Consider the following 17,009-nt stretch of genomic DNA (forward strand, 5'->3'; position numbering starts at 1 on the left):
TTCTACACATGTATTTGCTGAACGGTGAAAGCGCACAGTAATGCACTTTTCTCCTAGCAAATACACTGTTTCTAAGGAAATGGGAACACACTGAGGAGACACTTGTGGGAGCTACTGTGACTAAAACTGAGCTTCCCTACGCACAGGGAAGCAAGAGAAATGCTGATTTCATCAAGCCCAGTTACATACTCAGAATCTGTACTACTGCGCAAATAGGCATGTCTCTGTAGGCAAAAAACTCATTTCTGACAAAGTTGCCCAAATGAATCTCAGAAGTGTGCACCTTGTTCTCTGAGTTAGAAAACTTCGAGAAACGTTCGTTTCTGCAAGCGCTGTGTTTCTACACATGTATTTGCTGAACGGTGTAAGCGCACAGTAATGCACTTTTCTCCCAGCAAATACACTGTTTCTATGGAAATGGGAACACACTGAGGAGACACTTGTGGGAGCTACTGTGACTAAAACTGAGCTTCCCTAGGCACAGGGAAGCAAGAGAAATGCTGATTTCATCAAGCCCAGTTACATACTCAGAATCTGTACTACTGCGCAAATAGGCATGATTCTTTAGGCAAAAAACTCGTTTCTGACAAAGTTGCCCAAATGCATCTCAGAAGTGTGCAACTTGTTCCCTGAGTTAGAAAACGTCGAGAAACGTTCGTTTCTGCTAGCGCTGTGCGTCTACACATGTATTTGCTGAACGGTGAAAGCGCACAGTAATGCACTTTTCTCCCAGCAAATACACTGTTTCAAAGGAAATGGGAACACACTGAGGAGACACTTGTGGGAGCTACTGTGACTAAAACTGAGCTTCCCTATGCACAGGGAAGCAAGAGAAATGCTGATTTCATCAAGCCCAGTTACATACTCAGAATCTGTACTACTGCGCAAATAGGCATGTCTCTGTAGGCAAAAAACTCATTTCTGACAAAGTTGCCCAAATGCATCTCAGAAGTGTGCAACTTGTTCTCTGAGTTAGAAAACGTCGAGAAACGGTCTTTTCTGCTAGCGCTGTGCTTCTACACATGTACATGCTGAACGGTGAAAGCGCACAGTAATGCACTTTTCTCCCAGCAAATACACTGTTTCTAAGGAAATGGGAACACACTGAGGAGACACTTGTGGGAGCTACTGTGACTAAAACTGAGCTTCCCTACGCACAGGGAAGCTAGAGAAATGCTGATTTCATCAAGCCGAGTTACAGACTCAGAATCTGTACTACTGCGCAAATAGGCATGTCTCTGTAAGCAAAAAACTCATTTCTGACAAAGTTGCCCAAATGCATCTCAGAAGTGTGCAACTTGTGCTCTGAGTTAGAAAACTTCGAGAAACGTTCGTTTCTGCAAGCGCTGTGCTTCTACACATGTATTTGCTGAACGGTGAAAGCGCACAGTAATGCACTTTTCTCCCAGCAAATACACTGTTTCTAAGGAAATGGGAACACACTGAGGAGACACTTGTGGGAGCTACTGTGACTAAAACTGAGCTTCCCTAGGCACAGGGAAGCAAGACAAATGCTGATTTCATCAAGCCCAGTTACATACTCAGAATCTGTACTACTGCGCAAATAGGCATGATTCTGTAGGCAAAAAACTCGTTTCTGACAAAGTTGCCCAAATGCATCTCAGAAGTGTGCAACTTGTTCCCTGAGTTAGAAAACGTCGAGAAACTTTCGTTTCTGCTAGCGCTGTGCGTCTACACATGTATTTGCTGAACGGTGAAAGCGCACAGTAATGCACTTTTCTCCCAGCAAATACACTGTTTCTAAGGAAATGGAAACACACTGAGGAGAAACTTGTGGGAGCTACTGTGACTAAAACTGAGCTTCCCTATGCACAGGGAAGCAAGAGAAATGCTGATTTCATCAAGCCCAGTTACATACTCAGAATCTGTACTACTGCGCAAATAGGCATGTCTCTGTAGGCAAAAAACTCATTTCTGACAAAGTTGCCCAAATGCATCTCAGAAGTGTGCAACTTGTTCCCTGAGTTAGAAAACATCGAGAAACGGTCGTTTCTGCTAGCGCTGTGCTTCTACACATGTATTTGCTGAACGGTGAAAGCGCACAGTAATGCACTTTTCTCCTAGCAAATACACTGTTTCTAAGGAAATGGGAACACACTGAGGAGACACTCGAGGGAGCTACTGTGACTAAAACTGAGCTTCCCTACGCACAGGGAAGCTAGAGAAATGCTGATTTCATCACGCCCAGTTACATACTCAGAATCTGTACTACTGCGCAAATAGGCATGTCTCTGTAGGCAAAAAACTAATTTCTGACAAAGTTGCCCAAATGCATCTCAGAAGTGTGCAACTTGTTCTCTGAGTTAGAAAACGTCGAGAAACGTTCTTTTCTGCTAGCGCTGTGCTTCTACACATTTATTTGCTGAACGGTGAAAGCGCACAGTACTGCACTTTTCTCCCTGCAAATACACTGTTTCTAACGAAATGGGAACACACTGAGGAGACACTCGTGGGAGCTACTGTGACTAAAACTGAGCTTCCCTACGCACAGGGAAGCAAGAGAAATGCTGATTTCATCAAGCCCAGTTACATACTCAGAATCTGTACTACTGCGCAAATAGGCATGTTTCTTTAGGCAAAAAACTCATTTCTGACAAAGTTGCCCAAATGCATCTCAGAAGTGTGCAACTTGTTCCCTGAGTTAGAAAACGTCGAGAAACGGTCGTTTCTGCTAGTGCTGTGCTTCTCCACATGTATTTGCTGAACGGTGAAAGCGCACAGTAATGCACTTTTCTCCCAGCAAATACACTGTTCCTAAGGAAATGGGAACACACTGAGGAGACACTTGTGGGAGCTACTGTGACTAAAACTGAGCTTCCCTACGCACAGGGAAGCAAGAGAAATGCTGATTTCATCAAGCCCAGTTACATACACAGAATCTGTACTACTGCGCAAATAGGCATGTCTTTGTAGGCAAAAAACTCATTTCTGACAAAGTTGCCCAAATGCATCTCAGAAGTGTGCAACTTGTTCCCTGAGTTAGAAAACGTCGAGAAACGTTCGTTTCTGGTAGCGATGTGCTTCTACACATGTATTTGCTGAACAGTGAAAGCGCAGAGTAATGCACTTTTCTCCCAGCAAATACACTGTTTCTAAGGAAATGGGAACACACTGAGGAGACCCTTGTGGGAGCTACTGTGACTAAAACTGAGCTTCCCTACGCACAGGGAAGCAAGAGAAATGCTAATTTCATCAAGCCCAGTTACATACTCAGAATCTGTACTACTGCGCAAATAGGCATGTCTCTGTACGCAATAAAGTCATTTCTGACAAAGTTGCCCAAATGCATCTCAGAAGTGTGCAACTTGTTCCCTGAGTATGAAAACGTCGAGAAACGGTCGTATCTGCTAGCGCTGTGCTTCTACACATGTATTTGCTGAACGGTGAAAGCGCACAGTAATGCACTTTTCTCCCAGCAAATACACTGTTTCTAAGGAAATGGGAACACACTGAGGAGACACTTGTGGGAGCTACTGTGACTAAAACTGAGCTTCCCTACGCACAGGGAATCAAGAGAAATGCTAATTTCATCAAGCCCAGTTACATACTCAGAATCTGTACTACTGCGCAGATAGGCATGTGTCTGTAGGCAAAAAACTCATTTCTGACAAAGTTGCCCAAATGCATCTCAGAAGTGTGCAACTTGTTCCCTGAGTTAGAAAACGTCGAGAAACGTTCGTTTCTGCTAGCGCTGTGCTTCTACACATGTATTTGCTGAACGGTGAAAGCGCAGAGTAATGCACTTTTCTCCAAGCAAATACACTGTTTCTAAGGAAATGGGAACACACTGCGGAGACACTTGTGGGAGCTACTGTGACTAAAACTGAGCTTCCCTACGCACAGGGAAGCAAGAGAAATGCTAATTTCATCAAGCCCAGTTACATACTCAGAATCTGTACTACTGCGCAAATAGGCATGTCTCTGTACGCAATAAACTCATTTCTGACAAAGTTGCCCAAATGCATCTCAGAAGTGTGCAACTTGTTCCATGAGTTAGAAAACGTCGAGAAACGGTCGTATCTGCTAGCGCTGTGCTACACACATGTATTTGCTGAACGGTGAAAGCGCACAGTAATGCACTTTTCTCCCAGCAAATACACTGTTTCTAAGGAAATGGGAACACACTGAGGAGACACTTGTGGGAGCTACTGTGACTTATACTGAGCTTCCCTACGCACAGGGAATCAAGAGAAATGCTAATTTCATCAAGCCCAGTTACATACTCAGAATCTGTACTACTGCGCAGATAGGCATGTCTCTGTAGGCAAAAAACTCATTTCTGACAAAGTTGCCCAAATGCATCTCAGAAGTGTGCAACTTGTTCCCTGAGTTAGAAAACGTCGAGAAACGGTCGTTTCTGCGAGCGCTGTGCTTCTACACATGTATTTGCTGAACGGTGAAAGCGCACAGTAATGCACTTTTCTCCTAGCAAATACACTGTTTCTAAGGAAATGGGAACACACTGAGGAGACACTCGAGGGAGCTACTGTGACTAAAACTGAGCTTCCCTACGCACAGGGAAGCTAGAGAAATGCTGATTTCATCACGCCCAGTTACATACTCAGAATCTGTACTACTGCGCAAATAGGCATGTCTCTGTAGGCAAAAAACTAATTTCTGACAAAGTTGCCCAAATGCATCTCAGAAGTGTGCAACTTGTTCTCTGAGTTAGAAAACGTCGAGAAACGTTCTTTTCTGCTAGCGCTGTGCTTCTACACATTTATTTGCTGAACGGTGAAAGCGCACAGTACTGCACTTTTCTCCCTGCAAATACACTGTTTCTAACGAAATGGGAACACACTGAGGAGACACTCGTGGGAGCTACTGTGACTAAAACTGAGCTTCCCTACGCACAGGGAAGCAAGAGAAATGCTGATTTCATCAAGTCCAGTTACATACTCAGAATCTGTACTACTGCGCAAATAGGCATGTCTCTTTAGGCAAAAAACTCATTTCTGACAAAGTTGCCCAAATGCATCTCAGAAGTGTGCAACTTGTTCCCTGAGTTAGAAAACGTCGAGAAACGGTCGTTTCTGCTAGTGCTGTGCTTCTCCACATGTATTTGCTGAACGGTGAAAGCGCACAGTAATGCACTTTTCTCCCAGCAAATACACTGTTTCTAAGGAAATGGGAACACACTGAGGAGACACTTGTGGGAGCTACTGTGACTAAAACTGAGCTTCCCTACGCACAGGGAAGCAAGAGAAATGCTGATTTCATCAAGCCCAGTTACATACACAGAATCTGTACTACTGCGCAAATAGGCATGTCTTTGTAGGCAAAAAACTCATTTCTGACAAAGTTGCCCAAATGCATCTCAGAAGTGTGCAACTTGTTCCCTGAGTTAGAAAACGTCGAGAAACGTTCGTTTCTGGTAGCGATGTGCTTCTACACATGTATTTGCTGAACAGTGAAAGCGCAGAGTAATGCACTTTTCTCCCAGCAAATACACTGTTTCTAAGGAAATGGGAACACACTGAGGAGACACTTGTGGGAGCTACTGTGACTAAAACTGAGCTTCCCTACGCACAGGGAAGCAAGAGAAATGCTAATTTCATCAAGCCCAGTTACATACTCAGAATCTGTACTACTGCGCAAATAGGCATGTCTCTGTACGCAATAAAGTCATTTCTGACAAAGTTGCCCAAATGCATCTCAGAAGTGTGCAACTTGTTCCCTGAGTATGAAAACGTCGAGAAACGGTCGTATCTGCTAGCGCTGTGCTTCTACACATGTATTTGCTGAACGGTGAAAGCGCACAGTAATGCACTTTTCTCCCAGCAAATACACTGTTTCTAAGGAAATGGGAACACACTGAGGAGACACTTGTGGGAGCTACTGTGACTAAAACTGAGCTTCCCTACGCACAGGGAATCAAGAGAAATGCTAATTTCATCAAGCCCAGTTACATACTCAGAATCTGTACTACTGCGCAGATAGGCATGTGTCTGTAGGCAAAAAACTCATTTCTGACAAAGTTGCCCAAATGCATCTCAGAAGTGTGCAACTTGTTCCCTGAGTTAGAAAACGTCGAGAAACGTTCGTTTCTGCTAGCGCTGTGCTTCTACACATGTATTTGCTGAACAGTGAAAGCGCAGAGTAATGCACTTTTCTCCAAGCAAATACACTGTTTCTAAGGAAATGGGAACACACTGCGGAGACACTTGTGGGAGCTACTGTGACTAAAACTGAGCTTCCCTACGCACAGGGAAGCAAGAGAAATGCTGATTTCATCAAGCCCAGGTACATACTCAGAATCTGTACTACTGCGCAAATAGGCATGTCTCTGTACGCAATAAACTCATTTCTGACAAAGTTGCCCAAATGCATCTCAGAAGTGTGCAACTTGTTCCATGAGTTAGAAAACGTCGAGAAACGGTCGTATCTGCTAGCGCTGTGCTTCTACACATGTATTTGCTGAACGGTGAAAGCGCACAGTAATGCACTTTTCTCCCAGCAAATACACTGTTTCTAAGGAAATGGGAACACACTGAGGAGACACTTGTGGGAGCTACTGTGACTAAAACTGAGCTTCCCTACGCACAGGGAATCAAGAGAAATGCTAATTTCATCAAGCCCAGTTACATACTCAGAATCTGTACTACTGCGCAGATAGGCATGTGTCTGTAGGCAAAAAACTCATTTCTGACAAAGTTGCCCAAATGCATCTCAGAAGTGTGCAACTTGTTCCCTGATTTAGAAAACGTCGAGAAACGTTCGCTTCTGCCAGCGCTGTGCTTCTACACATGTATTTGCTGAACGGTGAAAGCGCACAGTAATGCACTTTTCTCCCAGCAAATACACTGTTTCTAAGGAAATGGGAACACACTGAGGAGACACTTGTGGGAGCTACTGTGACTAAAACTGAGCTTCCCTACGCACAGGGAAGCAAGAGAAATGCTGATTTCATCAAGCCCAGTTACATACTCAGAATCTGTACCACTGAGCAAATAGGCATGTCTCTGTAGGCAAAAAACTCATTTCTGACAAAGTTGCCCAAATGCATCTCAGAAGTGTGCAACTTGTTCCCTGAGTTAGAAAACGTCGAGAAACGGTCTTTTCTGCTAGCGCTGTGCTTCTACACATGTATTTGCTGAACGGTGAAAGCGCACAGTAATGCACTTTTCTCCCAGCAAATACACTGTTTCTAAGGAAATGGGAACACACTGAGGAGACACTTGTGGGAGCTACTGGGACTAAAACTGAGCTTCACTACGCACAGGGAAGCAAGAGAAATGCTGATTTCATCAAGCCCAGTTACATACTCAGAATCTGTACTACTGCGCAAATAGGCATGTCTCTTTAGGCAAAAAACTCATTTCTGACAAAGTTGCCCAAATGCATCTCAGAAGTGTGCAACTTGTTCCCTGAGTTAGAAAACGTCGAGAATCGGTCGTATCTGCTAGCGCTGTGCTTCTACACATGTATTTGCTGAACGGTGAAAAGGCACAGTAATGCACTTTTCTCCCAGCAAATACACTGTCTCTAAGGAAATGGGAACACACTGAGGAGACACTTGTGGGAGCTACTGTGACGAAAACTGAGCTTCCCTACGCACAGGGAAGCAAGAAAAATGCTGATTTCATCAAGCCCAATTACATACTCAGAATCTGTACTACTGCGCAAATAGGCATGTCTCTGTAGGCAAAAAACTCATTTCTGACAAAGTTGCCCAAATGTATCTCAGAAGTGTGCAACTTGTTCCTTGAGTTAGAAACGTCGAGAAACGTTCTTTTCTGCTAGCGCTGTGCTTCTACACATTTATTTGCTGAACTGTGAAAGCGCACAGTAATGCACTTTTCTCCCAGCAAATACACTGTTTCTAAGGAAATGGGAACACACTGAGGAGACACTTGTGGGAGCTACTGTGACGAAAACTGAGCTTCCCTAGGCACAGGGAAGCAAGAGAAAGGCTGATTTCATCAAGCCCAGTTACATACTCAGAATCTGTACTACTGCGCAAATAGGCATGATTCTGTAGGCAAAAAACTCATTTCTGACAAAGTTGCCCAAATGCATCTCAGAAGTGTGCAACTTGTTCCCTGAGTTAGAAAACGTCGAGAAACGTTCGTTTCTGCTAGCGCTGTGCTTCTACACATGTATTTGCTGAACTGTGAAAGCGCACAGTAATGCACTTTTCTTCCAGCAGATACACTGTTTCTAAGGAAATGGGAACACACTGAGGAGACACTTGTGGGAGCTACTGTGACTAAAACCGAGCTTCCCTAGGTACTGGGAAGCAAGAGAAATGCTGATTTCATCAAGCCCAGTTACATACTCAGAATCTGTACTACTGCGCAAATAGGCATGTCTCTGTAGGCAAAAAACTCATTTCTGACAAAGTTGCCCAAATGAATCTCAGAAGTGTGCAACTTGTTTCCTGAGTTAGAAAACGTCGAGAAATGGTCATTTCTGCTAGCGCTGTGCTTCTACACATGTATTTGCTGAACGGTGAAAGCGCACAGTAACGCATTTTTCTCCCAGCAAATACACTGTTTCTAAGGAAATGGAAACACACTGAGGAGACACTCGTGGGAGCTACTGTGACTAAAACTGAGCTTCCCTACGCACAGGGAAGCAAGAGAAATGCTGATTTCATCAAGCCCAGTTACATACTCAGAATCTGTACTACTGCGCAAATAGGCATGTCTCTGTAGGAAAAAAACTCATTTCTGACAAAGTTGCCCAAATGCATCTCAGAGGTGTGCAACTTCTTCTCTGAGTTAGAAAACGTTGAGAAACGTTCTTTTCTTCTAGCGCTGTGCTTCTACACATGTATTTGCTGAACGGTGAAAGCGCACAGTAATGCACTTTTCTCCCAGCAAATACACTGTTTCTAAGGAAATGGGAACACACTGAGGAGACACTTGTGGGAGCTACTGTGACTGAAACTGAGCTTCCCTACGCACAGGGAAGCAAGAGAAATGCTGATTTCATCCAGCCCAGTTACATACTCAGAATCTGTACTACTGCGCAAATAGGCATGTCTCTGTACGCAAAAAACTCATTTCTGACAAAGTTGCCCAAATGCATCTCAGAAGTGTGCAACTTGTTCCCTGAGTTAGAAAACGTCGAGAAACGTTCGTTTCTGCTAGCGCTGTGCTTCTACACATGTATTTGCTGAACGGTGAAAGCCCACAGTAATGCACTTTTCTCCCACCAAATACACTGTTTCTAAGGAAATGGGAACACACTGAGGAGACACTCGTGGGAGCTACTGTGACTAAAACTGAGCTTCCCTACGCACAGGGAAGCAAGAGAAATGCTGATTTCATCAAGCCCAGTTACATACTCAGAATCTGTACTACTGCGCAAATAGGCATGTCTCTGTAGGAAAAAAACTCATTTCTGACAAAGTTGCCCAAATGCATCTCAGAGGTGTGCAACTTGTTCTCTGAGTTAGAAAACGTTGAGAAACGTTCTTTTCTGCTAGCGCTGTGCTTCTACACATGTATTTGCTGAACGGTGAAAGCGCACAGTAATGCACTTTTCTCCCAGCAAATACACTGTTTCTAAGGAAATGGGAACACACTGAGGAGACACTTGTGGGAGCTACTGTGACTAAAACTGAGCTTCCCTACGCACAGGGAAGCAAGAGAAATGCTGATTTCATCAAGCCTGTTACATACTCAGAATCTGTACTACTGGGCAAATAGGCATGTCTCTGTAGGCAAAAAACTCATTTCTGACAAAGTTGCCCAAATGCATCTCAAAAGTGTGCAACTTGTTCTCTGAGTTAGAAAACGTCGAGAAACGGTCTTTTCTGCTAGCGCTCTGCTTCTACACATGTACATGCTGAACGGTGAAAGCGCACAGTAATGCACTTTTCTCCCAGCAAATACACTGTTTCTAAGGAAATGGGAACACACTGAGGAGACACTTGTGGGAGCTACTGTGACTAAAACTGAGCTTCCCTAGGCACAGGGAAGCAAAAGAAATGCTGATTTCATCAAGCCCAGTTACTTACTCAGAATCTGTACTACTGCGCAAATAGGCATGTCTCTGTAGGCAAAAAACTCATTTCTGACAAAGTTGCCCAATGAATCTCAGAAGTGTGCAACTTGTTCTCTGAGTTAGAAAACGTCGAGAAACGGTCTTTTCTGCTAGCGCTGTGCTTCTACACATGTATTTGCTGAACGGTGAAAGCCCGCAGTAATGCACTTTTCTCCCAGCAAATACACTGTTTCTAAGGAAATGGGAACACACTGAGACACTTGTGGGAGCTACAGTGACTAAAACTGAGCTTCCCTACGCACAGGGAAGAAAGAGAAATGCTGATTTCATCAAGCCCACTTACATACTCAGAATCTGTACTACTGCGCAAATAGGCATGTCTCTTTAGGCAAAATACTCATTTCTGACAAAGTTGCCCAAATGCATGTCAAAAGTGTGCAACTTGTTCCCTGAGTTAGAAAACGTCGAGAAACGGTCTTTTCTGCTAGCGCTGTGCTTCTACACATTTATTTGCTGAACTGTGAAAGCGCACAGTAATGCACTTTTCTCCCAGCAAATACACTGTTTCTAAGGAAATGGGAACACACTGAGGAGACACTTGTGGGAGCTACTGTGACGAAAACTGAGCTTCCCTAGGCACAGGGAAGCAAGAGAAAGGCTGATTTCATCAAGCCCAGTTACATACTCAGAATCTGTACTACTGCGCAAATAGGCATGATTCTGTAGGCAAAAAACTCATTTCTGACAAAGTTGCCCAAATGTATCTCAGAAGTGTGCAACTTGTTCCCTGAGTTAGAAAACGTCGAGAAACGTTCGTTTCTGCTAGCGCTGTGCTTCTACACATGTATTTGCTGAACTGTGAAAGCGCACAGTAATGCACTTTTCTCCCAGCAGATACACTGTTTCTTAGGAAATGGGAACACACTGAGGAGACACTTGTGGGAGCTACTGTGACTAAAACCGAGCTTCCCTAGGTACTGGGAAGCAAGAGAAATGCTGATTTCATCAAGCCCAGTTACATACTCAGAATCTGTACTACTGCGCAAATAGGCATGTCTCTGTAGGCAAAAAACTCATTTCTGACAAAGTTGCCCAAATGAATCTCAGAAGTGTGCAACTTGTTTCCTGAGTTAGAAAACGTCGAGAAACGGTCGTTTCTGCTAGCGCTGTGCTTCTACACATGTATTTGCTGAACGGTGAAAGCGCACAGTAACGCATTTTTCTCCCAGCAAATACACTGTTTCTAAGGAAATGGGAACACACTGAGGAGACACTTGTGGGAGCTACTGTGACTAAAACTGAGCTTCCCTATGCACAGGGAAGCAAGAGAAATGCTGATTTCATCAAGCCCAGTTACATACTCAGAATCTGTACTACTGCGCAAATAGGCATGTCTCTGTAGGCAAAAAACTCATTTCTGACAAAGTTGCCCAAATGCATCTCAGAAGTGTGCAACTTGTTCCCTGAGTTAGAAAACGTCGAGAAACGGTCTTTTCTGCTAGCGCTGTGCTTCTACACATGTATTTGCTGAACGGTGAAACTGCACAGTAATGCACTTTTCTCCCAGCAAATACACTGTTTCTAAGGAAATGGGAACACACTGAGGAGACACTTGTGGGAGCTACTGTGACTAAAACTGAGCTTCCCTACGCACAGGGAAGCTAGAGAAATGCGGATTTCATCAAGCCCAGTTACATACTCAGAATCTGTACTACTGCGCAAATAGGCATGTCTCTGTAGGCAAAAAACTCATTTCTGACAAAGTTGCCCAAATGTATCTCAGAAGTGTGCAACTTGTTCTCTGAGTTAGAAACGTCGAGAAACGTTCTTTTCTGCTAGCGCTGTGCTTCTACACATTTATTTGCTGAACTGTGAAAGCGCACAGTAATGCACTTTTCTCCCAGCAAATACACTGTTTCTAAGGAAATGGGAACACACTGAGGAGACACTTGTGGGAGCTACTGTGACGAAAACTGAGCTTCCCTAGGCACAGGGAAGCAAGAGAAAGGCTGATTTCATCAAGCCCAGTTACATACTCAGAATCTGTACTACTGCGCAAATAGGCATGATTCTGTAGGCAAAAAACTCATTTCTGACAAAGTTGCCCAAATGTATCTCAGAAGTGTGCAACTTGTTCCCTGAGTTAGAAAACGTCGAGAAACGTTCGTTTCTGCTAGCGCTGTGCTTCTACACATGTATTTGCTGAACTATGAAAGCGCACAGTAATGCACTTTTCTCCCAGCAGATACACTGTTTCTAAGGAAATGGGAACACACTGAGGAGACACTTGTGGGAGCTACTGTGACTAAAACCGAGCTTCCCTAGGTACTGGGAAGCAAGAGAAATGCTGATTTCATCAAGCCCAGTTACATACTCAGAATCTGTACTACTGCGCAAATAGGCATGTCTCTGTAGGCAAAAAACTCATTTCTGACAAAGTTGCCCAAATGAATCTCAGAAGTGTGCAACTTGTTTCCTGAGTTAGAAAACGTCGAGAAACGTTCGTTTCTGCTAGCGCTGTGCTTCTACACATGTATTTGCTGAACGGTGAAAGCGCACAGTAACGCATTTTTCTCCCAGCAAATACACTGTTTCTAAGGAAATGGGAACACACTGAGGAGACACTTGTGGGAGCTACTGTGACTAAAACTGAGCTTCCCTATGCACAGGGAAGCAAGAGAAATGCTGATTTCATCAAGCCCAGTTACATACTCAGAATCTGTACTACTGCGCAAATAGGCATGTCTCTGTAGGCAAAAAACTCATTTCTGACAAAGTTGCCCAAATGCATCTCAGAAGTGTGCAACTTGTTTTCTGAGTTAGAAAACGTCTAGAAACGGTCTTTTCTGCTAGCGCTCTGCTTCTACACATGTACATGCTGAACGGTGAAAGCGCACAGTAATGCACTTTTCTCCCAGCAAATACACTGTTTCTAAGGAAATGGGAACACACTGGGGAGACACTTGTGGGAGCTACTGTACTAAAACTGAGCTTCCCTACGCACAGGGAAGCAAGAGAAATGCTGATTTCATCAAGCCCAGTTACATACTCAGAATCTGTACTACTGCGCAAATAGGCATGTCTCTGTAGGCAAAAAACTCATTTCTGACAAAGTTGCCCAAATGAATCTCAGAAGTGTGCAACTTGTTCTCTGAGTTAGAAAACGTCGAGGAACGGTCTTTTCTGCTAGCGCTCTGCTTCTACACATGTACATGCTGAACGGTGAAAGCGCACAGTAATGCACTTTTCTCCCAGCAAATACACTGTTTCTAAGGAAATGGGAACACACTGGGGAGACACTTGTGGGAGCTACTGTACTAAAATTGAGCTTCCCTACGCACAGGGAAGCAAGAGAAATGCTGATTTCATCAAGCCCAGTTACATACTCAGAATCTGTACTACTGCGCAAATAGGCATGTCTCTGTAGGCAAAAAACTCATTTCTGACAAAGTTGCCCAAATGAATCTCAGAAGTGTGCAACTTGTTCCCTGAGTTAGAAAACGTCAAGAAACGGTCGTTCCTGCTAGCGCTGTGCTTCTACACATGTATTTGCTGAACGGTGAAAGCGCACAGTAATGCACTTTTCTCCCAGCAAATACACTGTTTCTAAGGAAATGGAAACACACTGAGGAGACACTCGTGGGAGCTACTGTGACTAAAACTGAGCTTCCCTACGCACAGGGAAGCAAGAGAAATGCTGATTTCATCAAGCCCAGTTACATACTCAGAATCTGTACTACTGCGCAAATAGGCATGTCTCTGTAGGCAAAAAACTCATTTCTGACAAAGTTGCCCAAATGCATCTCAGAAGTGTGCAACTTGTTCTCTGAGTTAGAAAACGTTGAGAAATGTTCTTTTCTGCTAGCACTGTGCTTCTACACATGTATTTGCTGAACGGTGAAAGCGCACAGTAATGCACTTTTCTCCCAGCAAATACACTGTTTCTAAGGAAATGGGAACACACTGAGGAGACACTTGTGGGAGCTACTGTGACTAAAACTGAGCTTCCCTACGCACAGGGAAGCAAGAAAAATACTGATTTCATCAAGCCCAGTTACATACTCAGAATCTGAACTACTGCGCAAATAGGCATGTCTCTGTAGGCAAAAAACTCATTTCTGACAAAGTTGCCCAAATGCATCTCAGAAGTGTGCAACTTGTTCTCTGAGTTAGAAAACGTCGAGGAACGTTCGTTTCTGCTAGCGCTGTGCTTCTACACATGTATTTGCTGAACGGTGAAAGCGCACAGTAATGCACTTTTCTCCCAGCAAATACACTGTTTCTAAGGAAATGGGAACACACTGAGGAGACACTTGTGGGAGCTACTGTGACTAAAACTGAGCTTCCCTACGCACAGGGAAGCAAGAGAAATGCTGATTTCATCAAGCCAAGTTACATAATCTGAATCTGTACTACTGCGCAAATAGGCATGTCTCTGTAGGCAAAAAACTCATTTCTGACAAAGTTGCCCAAATGCATCTCAGAAGTGTGCAACTTGTTCCCTGAGTTAGAAAACGTCAAGAAACGGTCGTTTCTGTTAGCGCTGTGCTTCTACACATGTATTTGCTGAACGGTGAAAGCGCACAGTAATGCACTTTTCTCCTAGCAAATACACTGTTTCTAAGGAAATGGAAACACACTGAGGAGACACTCGTGGGAGCTACTGTGACTAAAACTGAGCTTCCCTACGCACAGGGAAGCAAGAGAAATGCTGATTTCATCAAGCCCAGTTACATACTCAGAATCTGTACTACTGCGCAAATAGGCATGTCTCTGTAGGCAAAAAACTCATTTCTGACAAAGTTGCCCAAATGCATCTCAGAAGTGTGCAACTTGTTCCCTGAGTTAGAAAACGTCGAGAAACGTTCGTTTCTGCTAGCGCTGTGCTTCTACACATGTATTTGCTGAACGGTGAAAGCGCACAGTAATGCACTTTTCTCCCAGCAAATACACTGTTTCTAAGGAACTGGGAACCCACTGAGGAGACACTTGTGGGAGCTACTGTGACTAAAACTGAGCTTCCCTACGCACAGGGAAGCAAGAAAAATGCTGATTTCATCAAGCCCAGTTACATACTCAGAATCTGTACTACTGCGCAAATAGGCATGTCTCTGTAGGCAAAAAACTCATTTCTGACAAAGTTGCCCAAATGAATCTCAGAAGTGTGCAACTTGTTCTCTGAGTTAGAAAACGTCGAGAAACGGTCTTTTCTGCTAGCGCTCTGCTTCTACACATGTACATGCTGAACGGTGAAAGCGCACAGTAATGCACTTTTCTCCCAGCAAATACACTGTTTCTAAGGAAATGGGAACACACTGAGGAGACACTTGTGGGAGCTACTGTGACTAAAACTGAGCTTCCCTAGGCACAGGGAAGCAAGAGAAATGCAGATTTCATCAAGCCCAGTTACATACTCAGAATCTGTACTACTGCGCAAATAGGCATGATTCTGTAGGCAAAAAACTCATTTCTGACAAAGTTGCCCAAATGCATCTCAGAAGTGTGCAACTTGTTCCCTGAGTTAGAAAACGTCGAGAAACGTTCTTTTCTGCTAGCGCTGTGCTTCTACACATGTATTTGCTGAACGGTGAAAGCGCACAGTAATGCACTTTTCTCCCAGCAAATACACTGTTTCTAAGGAACTGGGAACACACTGAGGAGACACTTGTGGGAGCTACTGTGACTAAAACTGAGCTTCCCTATGCACAGGGAAGCAAGAGAAATGCTGATTTCATCAAGCCCAGTTACATACTCTGAATCTGTACTACTGCGCAAATAGGCATGTCTCTGTAGGCAAAAAACTCATTTCTGACAAAGTTGCCCAAATGCATCTCAGAAGTGTGCATCTTGTTCTCTGAGTTAGAAAACGTCGAGAAACGGTCTTTTCTGCTAGCGCTGTGCTTCTACACATGTACATGCTGAACGGTGAAAGCGCACAGTAATGCACTTTTCTCCCAGCAAATACACTGTTTCTAAGGAAATGGGAACACACTGAGGAGACACTTGTGGGAGCTACTGTGACTAAAACTGAGCTTCCCTACGCACAGGGAAGCTAGAGAAATGCTGATTTCATCAAGCCCAGTTACATACTCAGAATCTGTACTACTGCGCAAATAGGCATGTCTCTGTAGGCAAAAAACTCATTTCTGACAAAGTTGCCCAAATGTATCTCAGAAGTGTGCAACTTGTTCTCTGAGTTAGAAACGTCGAGAAACGTTCTTTTCTGCTAGCGCTGTGCTTCTACACATGTATTTGCTGAACTGTGAAAGCGCACAGTAATGCACTTTTATCCCAGCAAATACACTGTTTCTAAGGAAATGGGAACACACTGAGGAGACATTTGTGGGAGCTACTGTGACGAAAACTGAGCTTCCCTAGGCACAGGGAAGCAAGAGAAAGGCTGATTTCATCAAGCCCAGTTACATACTCAGAATCTGTACTACTGCGCAAATAGGCATGATTCTGTAGGCAAAAAACTCATTTCTGACAAAGTTGCCCAAATGTATCTCAGAAGTGTGCAACTTGTTCCCTGAGTTAGAAAACGTCGAGAAACGTTCGTTTCTGCTAGCGCTGTGCTTCTACACATGTATTTGCTGAACTGTGAAAGCGCACAGTAATGCACTTTTCTCCCAGCAGATACACTGTTTCTAAGGAAATGGGAACACACTGAGGAGACACTTGTGGGAGCTACTGTGACTAAAACCGAGCTTCCCTAGGTATTGGGAAGCAAGAGAAATGCTGATTTCATCAAGCCCAGTTACATACTCAGAATCTGTACTACTGCGCAAATAGGCATGTCCCTTTAGGCAAAAAACTCATTTCTGACAAAGTTGCCCAAATGCATCTCAGAAGTGTGCAACTTGTTCCCTGAGTTAGAAAACGTCGAGAAACGTTCGTTTCTGCTAGCGCTGTGCTTCTACACATGTATTTGCTGAACGGTGAAAGCGCACAGTAACGCATTTTTCTCCCAGCAAATACACTGTTTCTAAGGAAATGGGAACACACTGAGGAGACACTTGTGGGAGCTACTGTGA

The sequence above is a fragment of the Acomys minous genome (genome assembly GCF_964271855.1).
Source record: "Acomys minous genome assembly, chromosome: 5".
In the NCBI taxonomy this organism is placed as follows: Eukaryota; Metazoa; Chordata; class Mammalia; order Rodentia; family Muridae; genus Acomys; species Acomys minous.